This window comes from Crocodylus siamensis, chromosome 2, assembly GCF_052110815.1.
Source record: "Crocodylus siamensis isolate JL-2025a chromosome 2, ASM5211081v1, whole genome shotgun sequence".
Classification (NCBI taxonomy): Eukaryota; Metazoa; Chordata; order Crocodylia; family Crocodylidae; genus Crocodylus; species Crocodylus siamensis.
Genome location: NC_143396.1, coordinates 28,976,971 through 28,997,140, shown reverse-complemented (window position 1 = coordinate 28,997,140; position 20,170 = coordinate 28,976,971). Strand labels below are relative to the sequence as shown.

Below are 20,170 nucleotides of genomic sequence, written 5' to 3'. Positions count from 1 at the left end.
TGAGGCTTGGGGTACTTGTTTACTGTTTGTGAACCTGGGACTTACCATCTTGGTGTTCTTTTCAGCTGGCATCTGGTAGAGCCCCCAGATGCACCCCTGGGTGTGTATCTCTTCCTAAAGCATTGGGCAAGGTGGTAGCTCCCCAGGGCTGATTTTTCTAGGCCTCTACATGTTATTTCTATTGTGCAATGACCTTGTCAATTGTGCAATAAATTTAGGCTGGCTACACATGCAAATCAACTATGGTGCCTTAAAAAAGTCCAAACAGCTATAAAGTTATTGTTCAAAATGTGTAATAACTTTACATCTGGTTTCTACCCAGCTTTAATTTGCACATGTAGGCAGTTCTACTTCAGTGAGACCACAGTTGCTGCAATCTCCCAGCTGTTAGGGAGCACAATGCATCCGTGGGCCTGGGAGATAACAGCTAATGCAGTTTCCCAACCACAGGGGTCAGGGAATGCTCCAGGTAGCAGCTGGGAGATCACAACTATTGTGATCTCCCAAACTTGGGGTGCTCCTTGCATTACCATGGCTGGGAGCCTGCAGCAGCACCCCATAGCTGCTGGGGCTGAGAGTACCACAGCTGATGAGGCTCTTTGTCCCAGTTGTGCCACACATGCAGCCCAGACCAAGAGCCCGCTCAGGTGCAGGAGTCTTGGTGACGGTTGCATGTATGCTGGAGCCAGTACTGAGAGCCTGTGAGGTGCCTATCTTCAAAAGGGTCCTCCAGCCCTGGGAGCCTGCTTGTTGCCAATGCAGGGGGAACCCAGGATCGGGCTTTCCCCTAGACTGGCAATAAGGTGCGATTGGATTTAATGTGTGATCCCACAGTCATACCTCCTGTCGTGCATGTGTGGCATGGAAGGCAACACAAATTTATGGATCATGCATTAGATCCAATTGTGCCTTTACTTGCACATATAGAGGGGGCCTTAGTGACTGAAAGTATTGTTTGTTTGGGTTTTGCTTAATGTTTAATGGCTAAAGTTTTCTTTAAGGTTGTGTGTTTATCCCTTTCTCTATGGTAATAAACCCTGTTTCAGTTGAATGTTTCATGTGAGTGGGGAAGTCTGTTCACTTTAGAACATTTAGTTAAAATTTATTTTCCCACATTTCTGGGAAGGGGCTCAAACTAGATTTAGAATGTTGGTGTTAAACCCCTAAATGTGAACCCAACCTTCATTATTGTCATATGGGGCCTGGCAGAAGGGTTACATTTATACTGTATTAAAATACGTCAGTAAAAATATATATTAGTAAAAATGTTTTCTGTCAGTAAAAAAGTTTGCAGATTGTCAATAAAATAAATTTATTTCATTTGTAACCATGACTCAAGGGAAATTTGTAAACTACCTTCAGAAGACAGCCCTGGGGACAACATTTCATAACCTTACTGAATGCTAAAAAACAGGGACTAAACAGAAACATTGGCTTTCTGGTTCGTTATAATCTACCTACTAATAAAGTGCAGAGACCCTCAGATGATATTGCTCTTCCATTAATCTGGTTAACCTTTCTGCACTTCTCTCATTTGCTCCACATTGCATCTCTTTTCTCCTATTTCAGAGCCCTACACCATCTCTCTAAACAGGTTGTTTTTATTTACATATGGTGTTTTACACAAGACATTTTTCTATTTGCTATTTCATTTAAGCTGTGTCTGCTTCTTTCTCAGACCTGAGGAAGGGTACTTTATGCCTGAGGCTTATCTAAATCTCTCTCAGGTATGCATTTGGTCCAATAAAAAATATCACCCACAGACCATCACAGATACAATATTACTCCAACATGAAGCCAGTCTTAACATTTTGTCAGACTGTGATGGAAATCATTTACATTCATAACACTATTTCTATCCAAATGAAGCCATCTATTCATTTTTCAGTTATTTTTATGTTGAACAAAGAGAGCTAGAATGTTTCTGACATGCTAAAGCAAGGCCATGTGACCTAGGCATGGCCTTACCACTAAGATATTAACTGAATTCAGGTGACATTCCATGAGTTCAAAAGGTAATTTCTCATACCATACTAACATTTGAGAAAAGATGCTTAACATCGTAGTTCATCCAAGCCAAACGATATCATCAGAGATAATGATGCACTAACATGCATCACTGAATAATTGGAAATTTTAAAATTCTCACATGTATTTGATTAATTTTACATTTATTCATGGAATAATTGCAGATACAACTGATGGGCAGATGAAAAGGTTTTGTACTTAAGGAATTTAGTAATTTATTCAATCAAGCATCACTGCTTTTATTCTTCCCTTTCCTTTTTTCCTGGTCTGCTATTTGTCTTCTCCGCCTTTCTATATATATTTCTCACCAGCTTTTATTTTAAATACAAACAAAATAATTTGCAGTAGAAGAAAGGAAAGCTGTAATTCCATTTTAACAGTAGCTCCCTTTATGTAGATAGGTGTATCAAAAATAGTCAAGCCTAGATTTTTGCATGATTTAGAGGTGTGACAAACACAAACAATGGTAAGGGATCATCTTTATTTTCTCGCATCAGTCATATGATGTAAGTCACTGTTACAAAAGATTATAACTGTGTCATAGTTTCATAGTTGGTAGGGTCGGAAGGAACCTGAGCAGCAGCAAGTCCAACCCCCTGCCATGGCAGGAAAGAGTACTGCGGTCAAACGACCCCAGCAAGGTGTACATCCAGCCTCCTCTTAAAGACCCCAAGGGTAGCACCACTTCTCTTGGAAGCTGGTTCCAGATTCTAGCGGCCCTGACAGTGAAGTAGCGCCTCCTAATATCTAGCCTGAATCTACCCTGTGCCAGCTTGTGACCACTATTTCTTGTACTCCTGGTGCTTGGGGGAACAAGGACTCTCCCAATGCCTGCTGGTCCCCTCTGACTAGTTTGTAAATGGCCACTAGATCCCCCCTCAGCCTTCTCTTGTGGAGGCTGAACAGGTTCAGGTCCCTTAGCCTCTCCTCATAGGACCTGCCCTTCTGACCCCTGATCTTGAGGGTGGCTCTCCTCTGGACCTTCTCCATGTTGTCCACATCCCTTCTGAAGTGCAGCGCCCAGAACTGAATGTTGTACTCCAGCTGCAGCCTGACCAGTGTTTCATAGAGGGGGTGGATTACCTCCTTGGACCTGCTTGAGATCCATCTGTGGACGCATGACAAGGTGGGTTGGCCTTCCTGACCGTGTCCCCACACTGTCAGCCCATGTTCATTTTGGCATCAATAATGACTCCAAGATCCTTTTCTGCCTCTGTACTGATGAGAAGGGAGTTCCCCAGCCTGTAGGTATGTTGATAGTTCTTCCTCCCCAGGTGCAGGACCTTGCACTTGTCAGTGTTGAAATCCATCCTGTTCTCATCCGGCCACCCCTGTAACCTGTCCAGGTCTGATTGCAGCCTATTCCTCCTGTCTAGCATGCCCACTTCCCCTCACATGTTAGTGTCCTCTGAAAATTTGAACAGAATGCTTTTCACCCTGTCATCCAAGTCACTGATGAAGATATTGAACAGTGCAGGCCTGAGGACCAAGCCCTGGAGAATCCCACTGCCCACATACTTCCAGGTCGAATAAGACCCATCCACCACCATGCTCTGGGTGGAACCCTCCAGCCAGTTAGTGACCCATTGACTGTGTAGGTGTTGACGTCACAGTCTCTTAGTTTTTTAATGAGAATGGGGTGAGAGACAGTGTCGAAGGCCTTCCTAAAGTCCAGAAAGACTACATCCACTGCGACACCTGTGTCTAAGTATTTTGTGGGTCTGGCAGGGCCTGCCTCTAATGAACCCATGTTGGTTGCCCCTAAGCATAATCTCCCCTGCTGGCCCCTCGTGGACACACACCAGAATAATTCTCTGAAAAAAGCTTACCCAGGACCAAGGTAAGACTAACTGGCCTATAGTTTCCCGGGTCCTCCTTCCTCCCTTTTTTGATGATGGGAACCATGTTGGCCCTTTTCCAGTCCTCTGGCACCATGCCAGAGCACCATGAGTGCTCGTAAAGCCATGCCAGGGGTCCCACAATGACCTCTGCTAATTCCCTCAGCTCTCTGGGGTGGAGATCATCAGGACCTGCTGATTTAAATATGTCCAGTCCCACCAGAAGTTCCCTGACTAGGTCCTCACTGACCTAGGTGTGCCTTGCATGGGGCCTACGGGGGGGCCCGATGTGGGGGGGGTGATCTGGTCCCTGATCAGAAAAGTGGAGCAAAGAAATTGTTAAATAGGTTAGCATTGCTGTCTGGTGCGATGACCAGATTTTCTAGTGTGTCCTGCAGAGGCCCCACATTACCCGGTACCTTCTTTTTACACCCTATGTATTTAAAAAAGGACTTCTTGTTGTCCTTGATCCAGGTTTCTAGTCCCAGTTCCATCACTGCCTTGGCCTTCCTGACCGCCCCCCTACAGCCCTGAGCAACAGAGGTATAGTCTTCCCTGGTGATGGCCCTTCACTTCAAATGGGTGTACACCTCCTTTTTAGCTAGGCAACATTCCTAGATGTTTTTGGTGAGCCATGGGGGCTTTTGCACCCTCTTGCCCTTTTTGATCTGTGTTGGGACTACTTCCCTTTGGGCTTGGAGGATCATCTCCTTAAGGAACGACCACTCTTCTTGGACACCTGACTCCCCTCCCCTCTGGGACCTCAACGTCTCCCCAACTATTCTCCTTACCTCGTTGAAATCTGCCCTCCTGAAGTCCAGGGCTGCTGTCATATGGTAGGGGTCAGTATTTATTCATTTGTCTAGCACCTACTCTTACACTGTGAATTTATTAGATGCTTTAATTTTAAATTATAAGAACAATCTGTCGGCTGAAGAAGCTGTTAATTTCCTGAAGAGATCTGCTTCCATCTGCTCCAATCAATTCTTTTTATCATCCCAAATAGCCATGCCTAATTTTCTTTATTGTTGGCTTACTGTAAATGTGCTTGTAGTTTTATTTTCTTTTAATGCAGCAATTATTGATTTTAGGGGGGAATTATGTGGGGCTTTCTCCTTTGTGATTTAAGAGATGATTTAAGAGAAGTAAAGAGAAGGAAAGATGAGTACTTCAGCAAAGTTTATTAGTAATGAAAATCTGTTCCTTCCTCACTTGGCACCAACTCCTGCTTCTACTGACTTCAATGGGAGATGGATCAAGTCCCTGATTGAAAAAGTCAGTCTGTTCCCTGCATGGCATATATTATACTTTTGACCTATATTGAAATACAGATGTTCAAACAGGCCCTGGCATTAAGTCAGACCATGACAGGACCACATTAGAAATACCCTCTATGTATTTTTTAGGTTCAGTTGGCTTTGTCTGGAAAACCTAAGGGGTGTTGAATTTAAAAGGGAAAAAATACAGGAGTTGAATGTTGGCTGAAATGGGGAATGAAAAGCTACTTCTAAGAGGAATGAGAAACCCAGCACATTAGAAATGAGAACATAAGTACCAGAAATATAAATCATTATAAGAAATAAAAACACATTGTAGGGACTACAGTGAACAGCACAAGCACCCCCTACTAGTGACCTCAGCTTGTTGAAATTTGCATTTTTTAAGTCCAAAACTTCAACTCTGCTGTCTGATTTGTCTGCCTTGTGATGGACAGTGAATGTAATGGTTTCATGGTCACTGTCATCCAGGCTACTCTCTATATTTAAGTCAATCACCAAGTTGTCTCCTTTGGCCAGAATCAAGTGTAGGAGAGCATTACCTCTGGTTGGCCATGCAGCTCCTGAGCCAGGAAGAGCTGTTTGATGCAGGTCAGGAAGGAAGGACAACATGAGATAGAAAAGTGGGAGCAGCAGAAACAGCATGTCATGGATCAAATCAAAAATCCACCACCACCCACCCCCTATGAAAACACATGTTCAAGCTGCAGTAGAGTCTGCCAATCCCAGATAGACCTCATCAGCCATTTTCAGACACACAGATAAGACAATCATGAAAAACAATCATCCTCAACTGTGAGGGATTGCCAAAGAAGAAGGATTCTAGTATTCTGCTGTTTAATTACTAAGTCAGTGAATAGAGGAGATAAAGGACATGCTTGATAAATTTGGGTAGACAGAAGTCCATTGTTAACGTTAGTTTTAGGTTTTGGCATTGTGCATAGGGCCACATTGCCAATATTATGCACATTTGATCTCTGGTGTCAAAATCCTAAACATGAAGCAGTGAACTTGGGTTCACAAAAGCTTGTGCTCTCTCTATATATACCTTTTTTAGTTAGTCTATAAGGGTTCATTTATATCCTGTCTTCAAGTCTAAGTCATAAGCTCTGGTGTTTAGGCCCTGTTCTAGATCCCCATTGTACTAGGAAGTATCAAACAATACAAGACATATGTTGGAGATTATTATTTCACTGATTTTCCTTTCAATCTCTTTATTCCTGACAGTTAAATACGCAGAGGATTTCTTCATCATACCAAAGTTGAATCTTGTTTTTTGTTTTTTTCCCCTAATTTGACCAGCTAAATATTCATTGGTTAAATTTACTGCTAAGATATTGGGTCTGAGATCTAATCAATTCGTAAAATAGATGCCAGAATGGGGTAAGGGTGAAAAGCAGCTCCTTCTTGTTTTGAAATAGTGCTGAGAGACCAGTGACCAAAGACAAAGAAGTGCATGAAAAGTGGTCATTCCTTAAGGACACAGTCCTTGAATCATAAAGGAAGTCCATTCCCGTGTAGAGGAAAGGTACCAAAAGAGCTGGGAAACCCTCTTAGCTAAACAGGGAAATCACAGTCCTCCTAAGAAAGAAGAAAGAGGTGTACAGACAATGAAAGTTTGGGAAAGGCCCCAAGGAGAACGATACAACAATGGCCCTCACTTGTAGGGAACAGGGTAAAAAAGCTAAAGTGGTAACTGAACTTAAATTATCAAGGTGAATCAAGGACAACAAGAAGTCCTTCTTTAGGTATACAGGGAACTGGAGGAAAAGAAATAGGAGTGTAGGGCCATTGTTCAGCAACACAGGACAGCTGGTTATGAGCACTCAGGAGAAAACTGAACTCCTGAATGACTATTTTGCTTTGGTATTTCACCAGGCCAAGGGGAAAATCGTGCCAGATAGGGTACAAAATGAGCAGGGCAGGAATGACTGCCTTCCTATTATTGCCATAGAACTGGTGTGTGACTAATTTCAAAAAATTAGGTGTATATAAGTCAGCAGGACTGGATGAACGCCATCTCAGAGTGATGAAGGTGCTGACCGAAGTAATCATGGAATCCCTGGTGAATCTCTTCCAAAACTCATGGTGCTTCAGTAAGCTCCCTGAGGACTGGAAGAGGGTCAATGTTGTGCCCGGCTTCAAGAAGGGGAAGAGGGAGGACCCAGGTGACTATAGGCCAATTAGCCTAACTTCTATCCCAGGGAAAATCCTGGAAAAATGCATTAAAGAGTCTAGGTGTGATAGGTTTGCAGAAAGTAGACAGCCAGCTCAATGAGAGCCAGCATGGCTTCATTGTGGGCAGGTCTTCTCTTACCAACCTTATCCCCTTTTATTATCCACCTAGTTAAAAGAGAAGAGGTTGACATTGTATACCTTGATGTCCAAAAAGCTTTTGATCTGTTATCCCACAATGTTCTTGTGAGAAAATAGGAGGATTGTGGACTTAACTGTGAGACAGGTGGGTAGGAATCTGGCTGTGGGATAGAACCCAGAGAGTCCTAATGAATGGATCTGTGTTGTCCTGGTGAGAAGTGGCCAGCAGTGTTACACAGGGGTGGGTGCTTGGTCCAATACTTTTCAACATTTTTATCAATGATTTGGATGTGGCAGTGAAGATCTAACTGGCCAAGTTCACAGACAACACCAAGTTATGGGGAATCATGGTCATGCTTGAAGATAGGCTACAGATACAGATGGATCTAGACAGGTTAGCAAGTTGGGTGGTTCAAAATCAGATGAAGTTCAACACTGAGAAATGTAAAGTGCTCCACCTCAGGATGAACAACCCCTTACACACCTACAGGCTTGGTGGTGTGAAAATGACCAGCACCACAAATGAAAGGCACCTGGTGGTAATAATAGACCACAGTATGAATATGAGCTGGCAGTGTGATGCTGTAGCCAGCTAATAATACCCTGGCATGCATCAATCAATGCATCTCCAGCAAAACTGAGGAAGTGATTCTTCCACTCTACTCAGCATTGGTGTGACCCCAGCTGGAGTACTGTGTCCTGTACCACACTTTAACAAGGTCATGATAAAGATTGAGAGAGTCCAGAGAAAGGCCACCCATATTATCAGAGACTTGCACAGCAAGCTATATGAGGAAAGGCTGAGGGATCTGAGATTCTTCAGCCTGGAAAAGAGAAGGCTGAGAGGAGACTTGGTAGCAATTTACCACTACATCAGGGGAGTACATCAAGGGCTCGGTGAACAACTGTTCACCAGGACACCCTTGGGGAAAACTAGAAGTAATGGCCACAAACTCCTGGAAAACCATATCAGGCTCAATGTTAGGAAAAACTTCTTCACAGTTAGGGAGTCCAGACTGTAGAATAAGCTCCCTCCAGAGGTGGTGCAATCACCTACCCTGGAAATCTTCAAGAGGAGACTGGACTGTCACCTTGCTGGGGTCACCTGACCCCAGTTGTCTTTCCTGCCTTGTGCAGGGGGCTGGCTCTGATGATATTCTTATGTCCCTTCCAGCCTTACAATCTAAGAATCTGTGGATCTATGAGGTTTCAAACTACTGAGATCCCTGTAACACACTTCCTCCATTTGAGGCAGTCCTGCATGATAGTCTCCCATGAGTTGATATCATTGTTGTATTTTTTTTAAGTTGGCCTTGATGATGTCACTGAAGTGCTTTGTCTGCCCTCCTCTTGAGTGTACACATTGGCTGAGCTAGGGAAATAAAACTTGCTTTGGAAGTATGGAGTCAGCAGTGGCAGATTTACCATGAAACAAACCGTGTGGTGGCTACAGGCCCTCAACAACAGGGGGTCCTGCCACCGACACTGCCACTGCTGCCAAAGAGCCTCCCACGTTTGGTTTGTGGCCCTTCATCCCACTCAGTGTGTTGTTGGTGTCTTTGGCCATTCCAGCTGGAAATTTCAGCCACCACCCCTCCCCTGTGGCTGGTGTGCAGTGCTACTTCCCCTGCGGGCATGCTGTGGCACAGGAGATGTGACCCTGCACCCTGCTTGGATCACACGGCCCCACTAACCATAAATCCACCACTGAGAGTCAGACATCTGGATGATATGGCTAGTCCAATGAAATTGATGCTGAATGATTGTTGCCTCAATACTTGTGGTATTTGCTTGCAGGAGGATGCTAACATTGGTGTGTCTCTCTTCCCACTGGATTTGGAGCATCTTCTGGAGGCAGTGCTAATGGTACTTCTATGCGGGGAAAAGAGTGACGTGAGGAAAAAGCCCTGGGAATCCCAAGAGAGGGACACTTATTGCAGGTGCAGAAAAAGGCTCCTCTGGAACATTGCGAGCACTGCCACATTTCTGCAGCATGTACTTCTTTTGAATTGGCATAGAGAACATGAAGATGGGTATTTCTGCCCCCTGAGAGGGGCAGCCAGGAGAGGACCAGGAGAGAAGAGAGAGGGGATGCCAAAAGCCTTCTCAGCTCACCACATCCCATGGCTATCTGTGAGTGAAAAGAGTGGGCCCACTGGCCAGAGTTGTCAGGGGACCACTATGAGAACCCTGGACACACTGCACCAGGGAATTGCCCTAGTTCAGCTGCACATGGACTGAAGCAGTGAAGACAGAGGCAAGCAACCAAAAGGAAAGATGCAGGAAAAAAGAATTACCACAGGAGCACTTGCTCCTCTGATTGTTTTTTTTCCCCCCCATTTTTTTTCCTTTTTTGTATGTGCTTCTCTCTCACTGTGCTGGGAACGGTGGCAGGAGGGAGAGCTCCCTCCTTGTAAAGCCCATTGACCTTGACCCTTAGAAGCTAAGCCAGGGTGGAACAGACATTCAGGCAGGGCTGTTAAACCCTGCAAGGGAGTCAAGTAATTTGACCCATAAACCTAAGTTTAATTGATTTAAGTTAATTGTCTTATGGACCCTTATTGAACTTGCCCAGATTTATTGGCCCATGAACCTGGGTTGAATTGATTTAAGTTAATGGTCTCATGGACCCTCATTGAACTGTTTGGGATTGATGATCCATGAACCTGGGGATGAATTGATTTAAGTTGACTGCATTAAGGACTCTAAATGGACTTATTAAAATAGATTGATCCATGCACCTGCTATGGATTGATTTGAGGATGTTCTCCTAGAACCCAAATGAATTGATTTAAACTCATAGAAATTGTTATTGGAAAAGCCAGCAGTTAACTGTCAGTGGCATATTTGGGCAACATGAAATCCAAGCACAGATGAGTATCATCCTTGAAGTGGTAAAAGTAGGATGTAAGGGGAGGCGTAGCCCCACAAAGATAATCCTCCAAGAGGACCAACCTGGACATTCACCAACTCACACATACAGCTCCCAGTATTGAAGAGAAGAACAAGGCACCATGGCACAAGAAATCAGAACACTGGAATTTGGTAGTGGTGGTACTGTCCTGTACCCTGATGACTCATTCCGGTAAGACATCAGACAGGTGCAGGCCACAACCATTATGCACCTACCCCTTAAAACTTATCTAACAACAACTATAGATGTCTCCTGTACATTGTCCATGACTCAGCTCCACATGACTCAGCTGGGTGAGGATCACAATTGCTTGATAAAACATGAGCTTGGCTTTGGATCTGATGTTACATGCTCAGGTTGGGGGGGCAGATCCCCACCATTCTGTGCACTCCTGGGGGGCAGGGGAGATCTGTGCCCCATATATATGCTCATGGCACCCCCTAGCTAATCACCCTTCTCCTGCTGCCTCTTTGCAAGCCTGCAGGGAGCTCTTTGCAAAACTGGAAATTCTACCAGTTTCTCTGGTAAAATGAGAAATCCACATTTTCTCAGTAAAGGGGAAAATCCATGGTTTTCTCTGTTTTTCCATGGGAAATGGAAAATCTGGATTCCTGGACATAACTGTCAGGGTAACCGAACACCGAGTGAATCGGGCCCCAAGGTCACGGTGGGCCGGGGTGGCAACTGGAATATGAACAGGTGGGATTAGCGGCGGTGGAGTGTGAGCTGTACGGGAAGTTTAAACAAAGATAATTTATGTACTCACGCTTGGGAAGCGGAGGCTCAGGTATTTCTTCAGTTACAGTATAGCGAACAACAAAGGGGTCTGTTGGCCCACGGGGTTCACTAGTGAGCCCTTGCTTTCTACCCCCCGAGGGATAGGTGCGGCTGCCCACTAGCTAGTCCCAGGGCTGGTCAACAGCTCATGAATGGGATAACAAACAACAAAAACTGTAACTTAGTGAATTGAGGAATGGGGTCATGACGCCAGTCCAAAAGACCGTCCATAAACCTAGGTCAGAGCTGAGAAGCCAAAACAAAGTAAGCCGAAGCCAAAATCGAAGCCAAACAGTCCCGTAACCGAGATCGAAAAGACGAGTCGCTCCACCCGCTGTCCACAGCCTCTGCTCACAGGATCGCTCTCTCCCTGTGAGACAGTCCCTGCAAAGGCAGCCTTTGCTCACAGGATCGAGCAGTCTCTCCTCCAAAACATACATACACTACCTCACCACACCCGGGTGGCGGCTCACAAACCTTTTATAAGAATTTAGTGGCCAATCAGAATGCTCTTCACAGAGAAATTTCTAGTCAAATTACATCATGCAGTCAGTGAACTGAGCATGTGCATTAGATCAGATTACCTTATGCTCTGTGATTGACAAGCCTCCAGGTCACCCAGAGGGCACATTCTGGGGGCTGGTCTGTAGTTTCAACTCCCTGTGATGGCAGCACCAAACTTAAGATTTTTCCTTGACAATAACAAAGAGGATAAGCCAGTGATCAGTCCAGAAATTATCAGCTCCTACCATAGCTTGAGTGATGCAGGGGTCTTTGCAATCCTGGTCATGCAGGATGACATAGTCAATCAGGTGCCTTGATAGTGGATGTTGCCATGATGTCTTGTCCCTGTTTTTCTGGTGGAACAGAATGTTGGTGATAGTCTATTTTCCATGCATTTGGTCAATAGGAGGATGCTATTAGAGTTGACCTTTCCTGCTTCATTCTTGCCAATTTTTCCATTCCAGAGGTTTGATTCCCTTCTGACTCTGGGATTGAAATCACTAAATAGAGTAACTCTGTCTCCCTCCAGAACATCAGAAAGAACTTGGTCAAGGTTGGCATAAAATTCTTCCTTGGTTTCATCAGCTGCATCAAGAGTCAGGGAATACACACTGATGACAGTGGCATGTTCGCTCCCTGCCAGTTTAAGATAGAGAGCCATGAGGTACTCATTAATTCCAATAAGGGACTCATTGAGTTGGTTATTCTTAATGGCAAAGCCAACTCTGTGAAGTCAGCATTTTCCTTCCTGTTTACCCTTCCTGAAAAAGGTATAGCCACCTCCATGTTCTCTGCGCTGCCCATCTCCCGCTTATCAAGTCTCACTCAGTGCAGCTATGTTGATGTTGTCTCACGTGAGTTGTTGGGCCACAATTGCAGCGTGGTTGTCTGAGTGTTCACTATGAGGGTTGTCCATAAGGGTCCTGATGTTTCAGGTCCCAAAAATAATGGTGCATCTTCAGTGGTATTTTCAACCACAGCAAAGGTCATCTCACTGGACACAGTTATCCAGTCAGGAAGAAATACAGAATACTCTATTAGACAGGCTATGCTTAGGACACCTTTTCTAGCCGCCTCCCCATGTGGGGTGAACAGAGCAGATCCTGAAGAGGGCTACTTGGTTACAGCTGCTGAACTGCACTCCTGTCTCTTCTGAGTGCTAGACAACCTTCTTGTAACTGCTGTCTTTGTACCAGTTCATGACTAGGAGCTTCCAGACCTCATAATCATGCTCCCATCAACATTATCTGGTTGCTAAAAGGCTTAAGGAGTGTATTGGCATGGAAGACACCTGTGCATGACTTCTTTATTGTGGAAAAGCTGCTGCTCATCAGCTTCCACATAACTCTTAAAAGAATGGGATCTTGATCCAATTGCAAAAAGACCAAGACAATTGGGGATCTAATTTTGCTGCAGCCTCATCCACCTTCACAGCTGTTGAGATTTTAACACCTTCTTCTGCCTGCTCTGCTGTTGAGAACTTGTGGACTCATAGCTGGGGGCTAAGCAAACTTATTATATTGGCTTTTCAGGAAGAAAATCATTGCCATCTGCTATCCTCATGACAACTTGGTGGTGCTGCTGCTACTTGGTCCATGACTACTTATTTGTCAGACCTACCCCTGCTTATTTTACAGATAACCTTCCCTGTGTCACCTGTGGACACACTGGGTAACAGTACACTTCTGCCCCACAGAATACTAGAATACCACTTCATGAGCTGGTTGTGTATGGTTAGTCCCTTAAAGCTGCAATCCTGAATTAAGTCAATTTTCAATCTCTTTCCAGTTTTGCATTAACAATTTCTCAATTTCTAGTTTTGCAACTGACAATTTCTTCATTTTCCTATGAAAGCTTCCAAAAAATCAGGAATTTTCTTTCTGGTGAACAAAGTTGGTGTTGCATACCCAAGGGATCAAGTTCTTACAATCTGGAATCTAAATACGTATTTCACTTTGAAAATCTAAATTCTGTAAAATTTCTAGGTTTGAGCAATGAACACTCTTCCCAGAAATTTCTTAAACTTCTGCATTAGCTTCCTGATTGCCTTTTCCTTCTTTAGTAAAGCACATTTTCAGAAGTTGAGAAAAAATATATTTTTCACATTATCATGAAAATGAATGACAAAAATGGGGGATTACTCTTCAAAATATGAGACAGTGGTAACTAACTAATCATCTTAAATCTATAATTTACTGGCATAAAAAGCACCCAATGTCAGGATATTGTAATTACAAGATTTCTTTTGTAACTTTAGAATATATGCCATTCTGATATGAAACATTCAAAGCCTAGTGATATTTCACATTATTAAATATACACCTGATAAAAAGTTGTTCAGTTAAAACTGCCCCTAGGATCTAACATAGATAAAACAAAATTGATGTGGAAACTAAGACCAGATATAAGCTGAACTGAACTTTATGATACGGATCTAAAGATGTCTGAATGTGAGACAACATTGATTCCACATGACAGAAGTAGCAGGAGGGGGAGGGAGGAACAGGGAGAGGAAATTAATTTGCTTCTTAAAATCCTATGAAACTATTTTTAAAATAACTTTCAAAGATTGTTAAGAATATGCAGGTATTTTTCTAAGCCAAGGTTTTGTTTAGTACACTTAGTTATATAATTAAAGCTAAGCATGTGCATAAGCAATGCTATGAATCAAGAGACAGTATGTTTGTTTCAACCAAAGTGCCTGATGAATATATGACACAACCAAGTTTTATATCAAAATTGTTTTACAGATGTATCCCATGTACTCAGTGATCCTCTATGATACTTTTTCTTTTATCTTACCATTTTTTCATCAAATCCCTAGTACATTGACAACCATCCTGTACATTTTCTGACAGTTCCCATACGTTGTTCAATGACCCAGATCAGTAGACTTAGTTATAAGCTTCCTGAACTTTTAGTTGAAGCCTGAATTTCTCCTGTCTGTATGTAATATCTGTTTCATAACCTGAGGACTGCAATGACTGTGTCACACAGCTCTGCTTCCATCAGCAATAACTATTTTTGATTCTCTTTAAATAAAAAAGGTGCTGTGACTCAGTGAATGGTGGCAAAGGTTAACTAATCACTCAGGCTGTAAAAATGTCCTGACTTAGTACGAAAGTGAGACTGAGTCATAAATTCCAAGTATCTACAGAGTAACATAGTAAGATTTAAGCTGCAAAATCACCACAGTCTGAACACGTAGAAGAAACTGTGTGGGGGCAAAGGAAAGCATATGGTGGGGTGGGATCCATGGGTTCTGACAAGCATAACACTCCTCAGCATTTTACAGTTACCATCTTTCATTAAAATTAATTTAAGTATGTGAAGGCTTTTGCAAATAAGAAGACTTTGGTGGGTTTCTTTTTATTTTATTTATTTTATTTCAATTCTTCCTCTTGCAGATATAGGGACTGGATTTTCAGTTGAGGTCCTTTGCACTACTCAGGCTGTATAAAAGGATGGAAGTCCCTGATCCTGTATCTGTGCCAGAACTAGACCCTGTTCCTTTGGTCCCATTCCCTTTACTCCCAAAGGAGAGAATTGTGGCGGGGGGGGAAAGAATGCTATACAATAGTATCATTTAGAGCTCCCTTGAAAGCTGAGCAGAGCATACATGCAGTAAAAAAATGGCATGCAAGGGCATAAAATCAATGATAAACTCACAAACCTTGTGTTATCCTGATGTCAGACAAGCTACCAATTCTACCACTACAACCAAACAATTACCAGTGATGACATTTTTATGTTTTCAGCTTCAAATTCATTTCCTCCAGATGTTCAAAATTCTATTGAATTTCTCCCTTGGGGCTTTCTGTAATTCCTCTGGACACCTTGGGATAAAAAGCTACAGTACAGGAATCAGAATTCAACATTGACTTTCTCCATTCCAATGAGTACCAAGGCCACTTGGACTGCCAAGTGTAGGATTTGAGTTTTCTGCTACACTTGAAATAGACCTGAGTCTTTTATGAGTATTCAAAGCCCCAGTTTTCCAGTGCTCCCTATCAAAATCTATGCAAATAACTGATTTTTTTTCTGGATTTCTGAAAAGACTCAAATTTTTATTATAATTTTTATTGCATTTGGTCAATAGAAAACTAATTTATATTTGTGTTCCTGAAAAAAAAATAAAAGCTTCCCTAAGCCATTTTGAGGGAAATGAAAAGGTTTTACTTAACACAAACTGAAAAATTTAAGATTTGAAGGCTTTCTTAAACCCTGCTTTCCAAATTTAATTAAGATAAATTCAGTTTTGAAATATTGCAAGAAAATGAAAAATGTTTTTAGAAAAAATGTCAAAATGAAACATTTTAGCATGTTATAAGAAGAAAGGCTGTGCAAAATGTCACCGGTTGTTTCATTTTGACAGTGTCAATTTGTTTTGAGCTTGAAACAATGAAATCAAAATGAAATGAAGGGATTTGTAAGAGCCTTAAAATGAAACAAGGGCAGTCGAAACATTTCAAAAGTTTTGAAATATATTGAGTTTGAAAGCTCAAACTGGACTTGTCTGCAGGGAAACAGAAAGTAAGACGAGGGAGGAGGAAGAGGGGGAAAGAACTGCTCTCATATTGACTGTGTAGCTGGCCAGTGACTGTGATCCTTTCCTGAGGTCCCTTCTAATTCTAGTGCTCTGGGAGAGAGATGGAAAAACAGCAAAAAAGCAGCAGGATTTGAACTGGCCTGTTTTCTGCCTTGGGGTCTGACAGATACAACATGGGTTGTGTCTTCCAGCAGCTCAGGAGCATTAGAGGGAGCATTAGACAATGAAGGCTACTACTAGCATGGATCTGAATGACTTCCTACTTGCTAGCCTAGCCCAGCAAGTGGGATTCCACAATACCTTTTGCTTTCTTCTAGACCCTTTTATTTTATTACCATATTTGTTGATTTATTCTTTTCAATTTCATAATTATATTGGATATTACACTATAGAATTTATATAGGAAGGGAGATACATTTGTATTTTATTTCTATACCTTTATACATTATGGTCTAGATTACACACCTGACAGAATTTATATAGGAATGCAGATACATTTATATATTTGTATAAAAACAAGACACTATGAAACACACCATGGAGTGTAGTGGAAAGGCAGCTGGCAAGCCTTCAAGGAGGGGTGGAAGAGGGGGTAGAGGGTGAAGTGTAAGTTCCCCACCCCAAACTGAGATGCAGCCTCTTTCCTACAACTAGCAGGGATGAGGCTTCCAGAGGCAGCAAGGAGAGGGAAGCAGTGCCAATGCCATTGCCTGTGCCTGAGACTGAATACACTCCAAGGGCACCAGCCATAATCCCCACCACCACCACCATGACAACAAGCAGCAGCACCAGCACCAGCATGACAGTCTCCTCCACCTTCATTTCACTTCCCATGCTGAGCCTTCCAGTGCCAGAGGAAGAGCTGGAGCTGGAGCTGGAGCTGGAGCTGGATCTGAGTGCCCTAGAAAGGGAAATTCTGGGGAAGAAGGGGGAATCAGATGGGTGTGTGCTCCACATCTCTCAAGTTTCCCCTAGAGCCAGGTCTCCTTCCCCAGAAGGCACTTCAGAGGAGGCTGTGGTACCGGAACAAAACACATGAGCACCATGGGGATTCTGATGCATCTCCACAGGCGCCACCCCCTTGCCCTTGCTCCTCCTCAGCCTGGCACCAGCAGGAGCATGCCCAAAGGGAAGTCACCCTTTTGCTCCAAAGTCCCTGTCCTCCCAAAGCAAAGGCAGGCCACCCTGGAACAGTGGGGGAAAGAAATGAAAGGGCAAGCGAGACCACCCAGAGCATTGAGGAGATGCTTCCTGTGGGTGGTGTGGGGTTGAAGGAGGAGAGACACAGACTGCAGGGAGTCAGAGCAGCCTATTTGGAGTCATGGTAGGGAAAGGCATGTTTAGGGGACACTAGACCCTACTTACCTGGGGTGAGGCTTCTTGTGAGAAAGCCAGAACAAGAAGGTGATAAAACCCTCCCCCAATTGCCCAGTGGGATGTATGTGCTTGGGCAACTGGTTCCTCCTGAGTCTGGGTGGGGCACCAGTGGCTGATCCCCAACTGTGGGGGTCCCCTAGCAGCCGATCCCCAACCAGGGAGGGTCCCCCAGTGGCCAGTTGCTGACCCCAGAAGCACTGGTGGCAAAACTGAAAGTGCTCATGACAAAACCAGAAGTGCCACCAGTGCTTCTCTTTAAGCCCCCACTCTCCAGCTGGCAAGAGCCAATCTCAGCACCTCCACTTTCCCGCTATGCATCACCTATGTGTGTTTGTACTGGCCAGGGTGACTGCCTGAGCCAGCAGCCCAGGTCCTGCTGCCTGCTGTGTCAGGGGACATGGATCAGGGTGGAGAGAGGTATACTGCAGAGATGCTAGTGAGGGCGCAATGGCCTGCAGTGTGTGATGCCTGAAGCAAGTACAGAGGTACCCAAGACAAGGAAGACATGCCCACAGCTCCAGTGAGAGGGGCAAGGAAGTGGCTATTCCTCTCAAGGCATCGTCCCTGGCTGCTAAGTGTACAGAGAGCCATCATATTCATCCTTGTGTATAAAAGATATTGAATATGTGTGTAAAGAAGTATGGGCAAGCCTGTAAGCCTGTAACTCAATTACCTCAATGTTGGTGCTTTATTATCTATCTGTGATTATTGGTCTCCTTTTAGGTTAGAAGTATTCTAAAAAAAGGTTATATGTTGTGACTGTCATCACTGGAGTTCTGGGTTGTGTATTGTATGTTCCCTTTAATAGCCTTTATGAGTTAAACTTTCTTGGTTATTTGTAATTTATATTGTATATAATTAAATTCCATATATACTTAATCATATGTTTGCAAGACTCATCCTCTGACCAGGGAGACCCTTTTCTCTAGGAACCTGCCACAGTCACTAGAAGGGCTGGGCGAGGTCACTGCTAATGGGCACCCCAGGATCCCACTATTCCATGGCAGCCACAGGTAGTGTTGTGTGCCAAGGTGACAATTATTTTGTCATTACATATTATTTGCCAATTTGGAAAGAATTCACAAATAGCTTTGAGCAACTCCAAACTACATATTTTGGCAAATAAATTATCTATTTTGGGGTGGGAGAGGGAGGAGTACTGCTGGTAACTGTTTTCCATTCATTATTCATGCTGTTTGGTAGGATATGTGTTTTCCTGTGCAGTTTGAATCTTTGGCCCAGCAGCCCATTCTATCCAGCCCAGGGGGCCTTTACAAAATTTACAAAATTAATTTATATCTGCCCATGGCCACCTGTCAAAGATGACAGGTGACCAGCAGCAGCAGGACCCAGTGGGAGCCTGTGGTTGAGCAACAAAGCTAGCCCAGCTTCACCCAGCCCCATGCCCACTTCCTGCCATCAGCTTCCAACCAGAAGCCTCTGCAGCTTCCTCTGGGAGCTGTTCCCCCGCCCCCTGTCTGAGTGGAAAATAAGGTAAGATTGGACAGAGGGATCGGCTGGAAGTGGTGGTTGCAGGGAGCAGTGGGTGCTGCATGGAGCAAGGTGGTGGCAGGAGGGCTGTGGGGAGTAGCCTGGGAAGTGGCAGCTGCAGGGAGTGGTGGGACCCATGTGGTGCACAGCAGGTGGCAGAGCCACGGTGAGCAATGGAGCCACAGTGGTCCCCAGTGGACAGCGGGGCCATGGCAGGCCCCAGCAAGTAGCAGAGTGGTTCCCAACAGATGGCAGAGCTGTGGCCAGGCCCTAGTGGGTGGCGGGTCTGCAGTGGGCCCCAGGTGGGCAGTAGAGACGTCACAGGATTCAGCAGTTGGTGGGGTTGTGATGGGTGGCAGAGCAGTAGCAGGTGGCAGGCCCCGTTAGATGGCAGAGCTGGGCCTCAGTGAGTGGCAAGAGCCAGTAGATGGCAGAGCCACAGGAGGGACCCGGTAGGTGTGCAAGCCACAGTGGGTAGCAGGACCTGGTAGGCGGCAAAGCCCTATTGGGAAGGGGGCCATGGCAGTCTCTGACAGGTAGCAGAGTTGCAGCTAGGCCCCAGTGGGCAGTAGGGAGATGGTGGGACCCAAGAGGTGACAGAGCCACAGCAGGAGGTGAGCACCGGTGGGTGGTAGAGCTGCAGCCAGGCCCCAGAAGGACCCAGCAGGCAGCAGAGCCACTATGGGTAGTAGGCTCCAGCAGGCTGCAGAGCCATGGTCAGGCCAAGGCAGGATCTGGCGGGTAACAGAGCCCCAGCAGGAGGCAGCGGCACAGTGGGCCCCTGTAGGCAGCATAGCCGTGGGGAGCTCCAGAGGATGATGGAGTGGTGAGTGGCAGGGTTGCAGCAGGTGGCGGAGTCACAGCGGGGCTGCGGCAGGCAGTGGGCCCTGGTGAGGGCCACGGGGAGCACTGCAGGAAGCAGGGGGCTGTAGGGAGCAGTGGCCAAGCCTGAAGGAGGGAATGCAGGGAAAAGTGGTGATGGGCAGAAACACAGAGCCTGTGCAAGTGCCATGGGACTGGCAGAGACCCAGGGTGGTGTTGTAGAAGCACAGAGACTGGGCATGGGGTCTGCTTGGCTGCATTGTGTGAAGCTCACATG

The 20,170-nt window shown here is 44.8% G+C and overlaps 1 long non-coding RNA gene across 1 annotated transcript in view; it reads right to left on the bottom strand.

Annotated features, from left to right (window-relative positions):
* Nucleotides 1-15,356, bottom strand: part of LOC149870108 (uncharacterized) — a 124,284-nt gene extending 108,928 nt beyond the window's left edge. The window contains exon 1 of the long non-coding RNA XR_016440636.1: nt 15,328-15,356. This is a non-coding gene — a long non-coding RNA (uncharacterized LOC149870108). The remainder of the gene's footprint in view (nt 1-15,327) is intronic.
* Between the last annotated feature and the right edge of the window lie 4,814 nt (nt 15,357-20,170).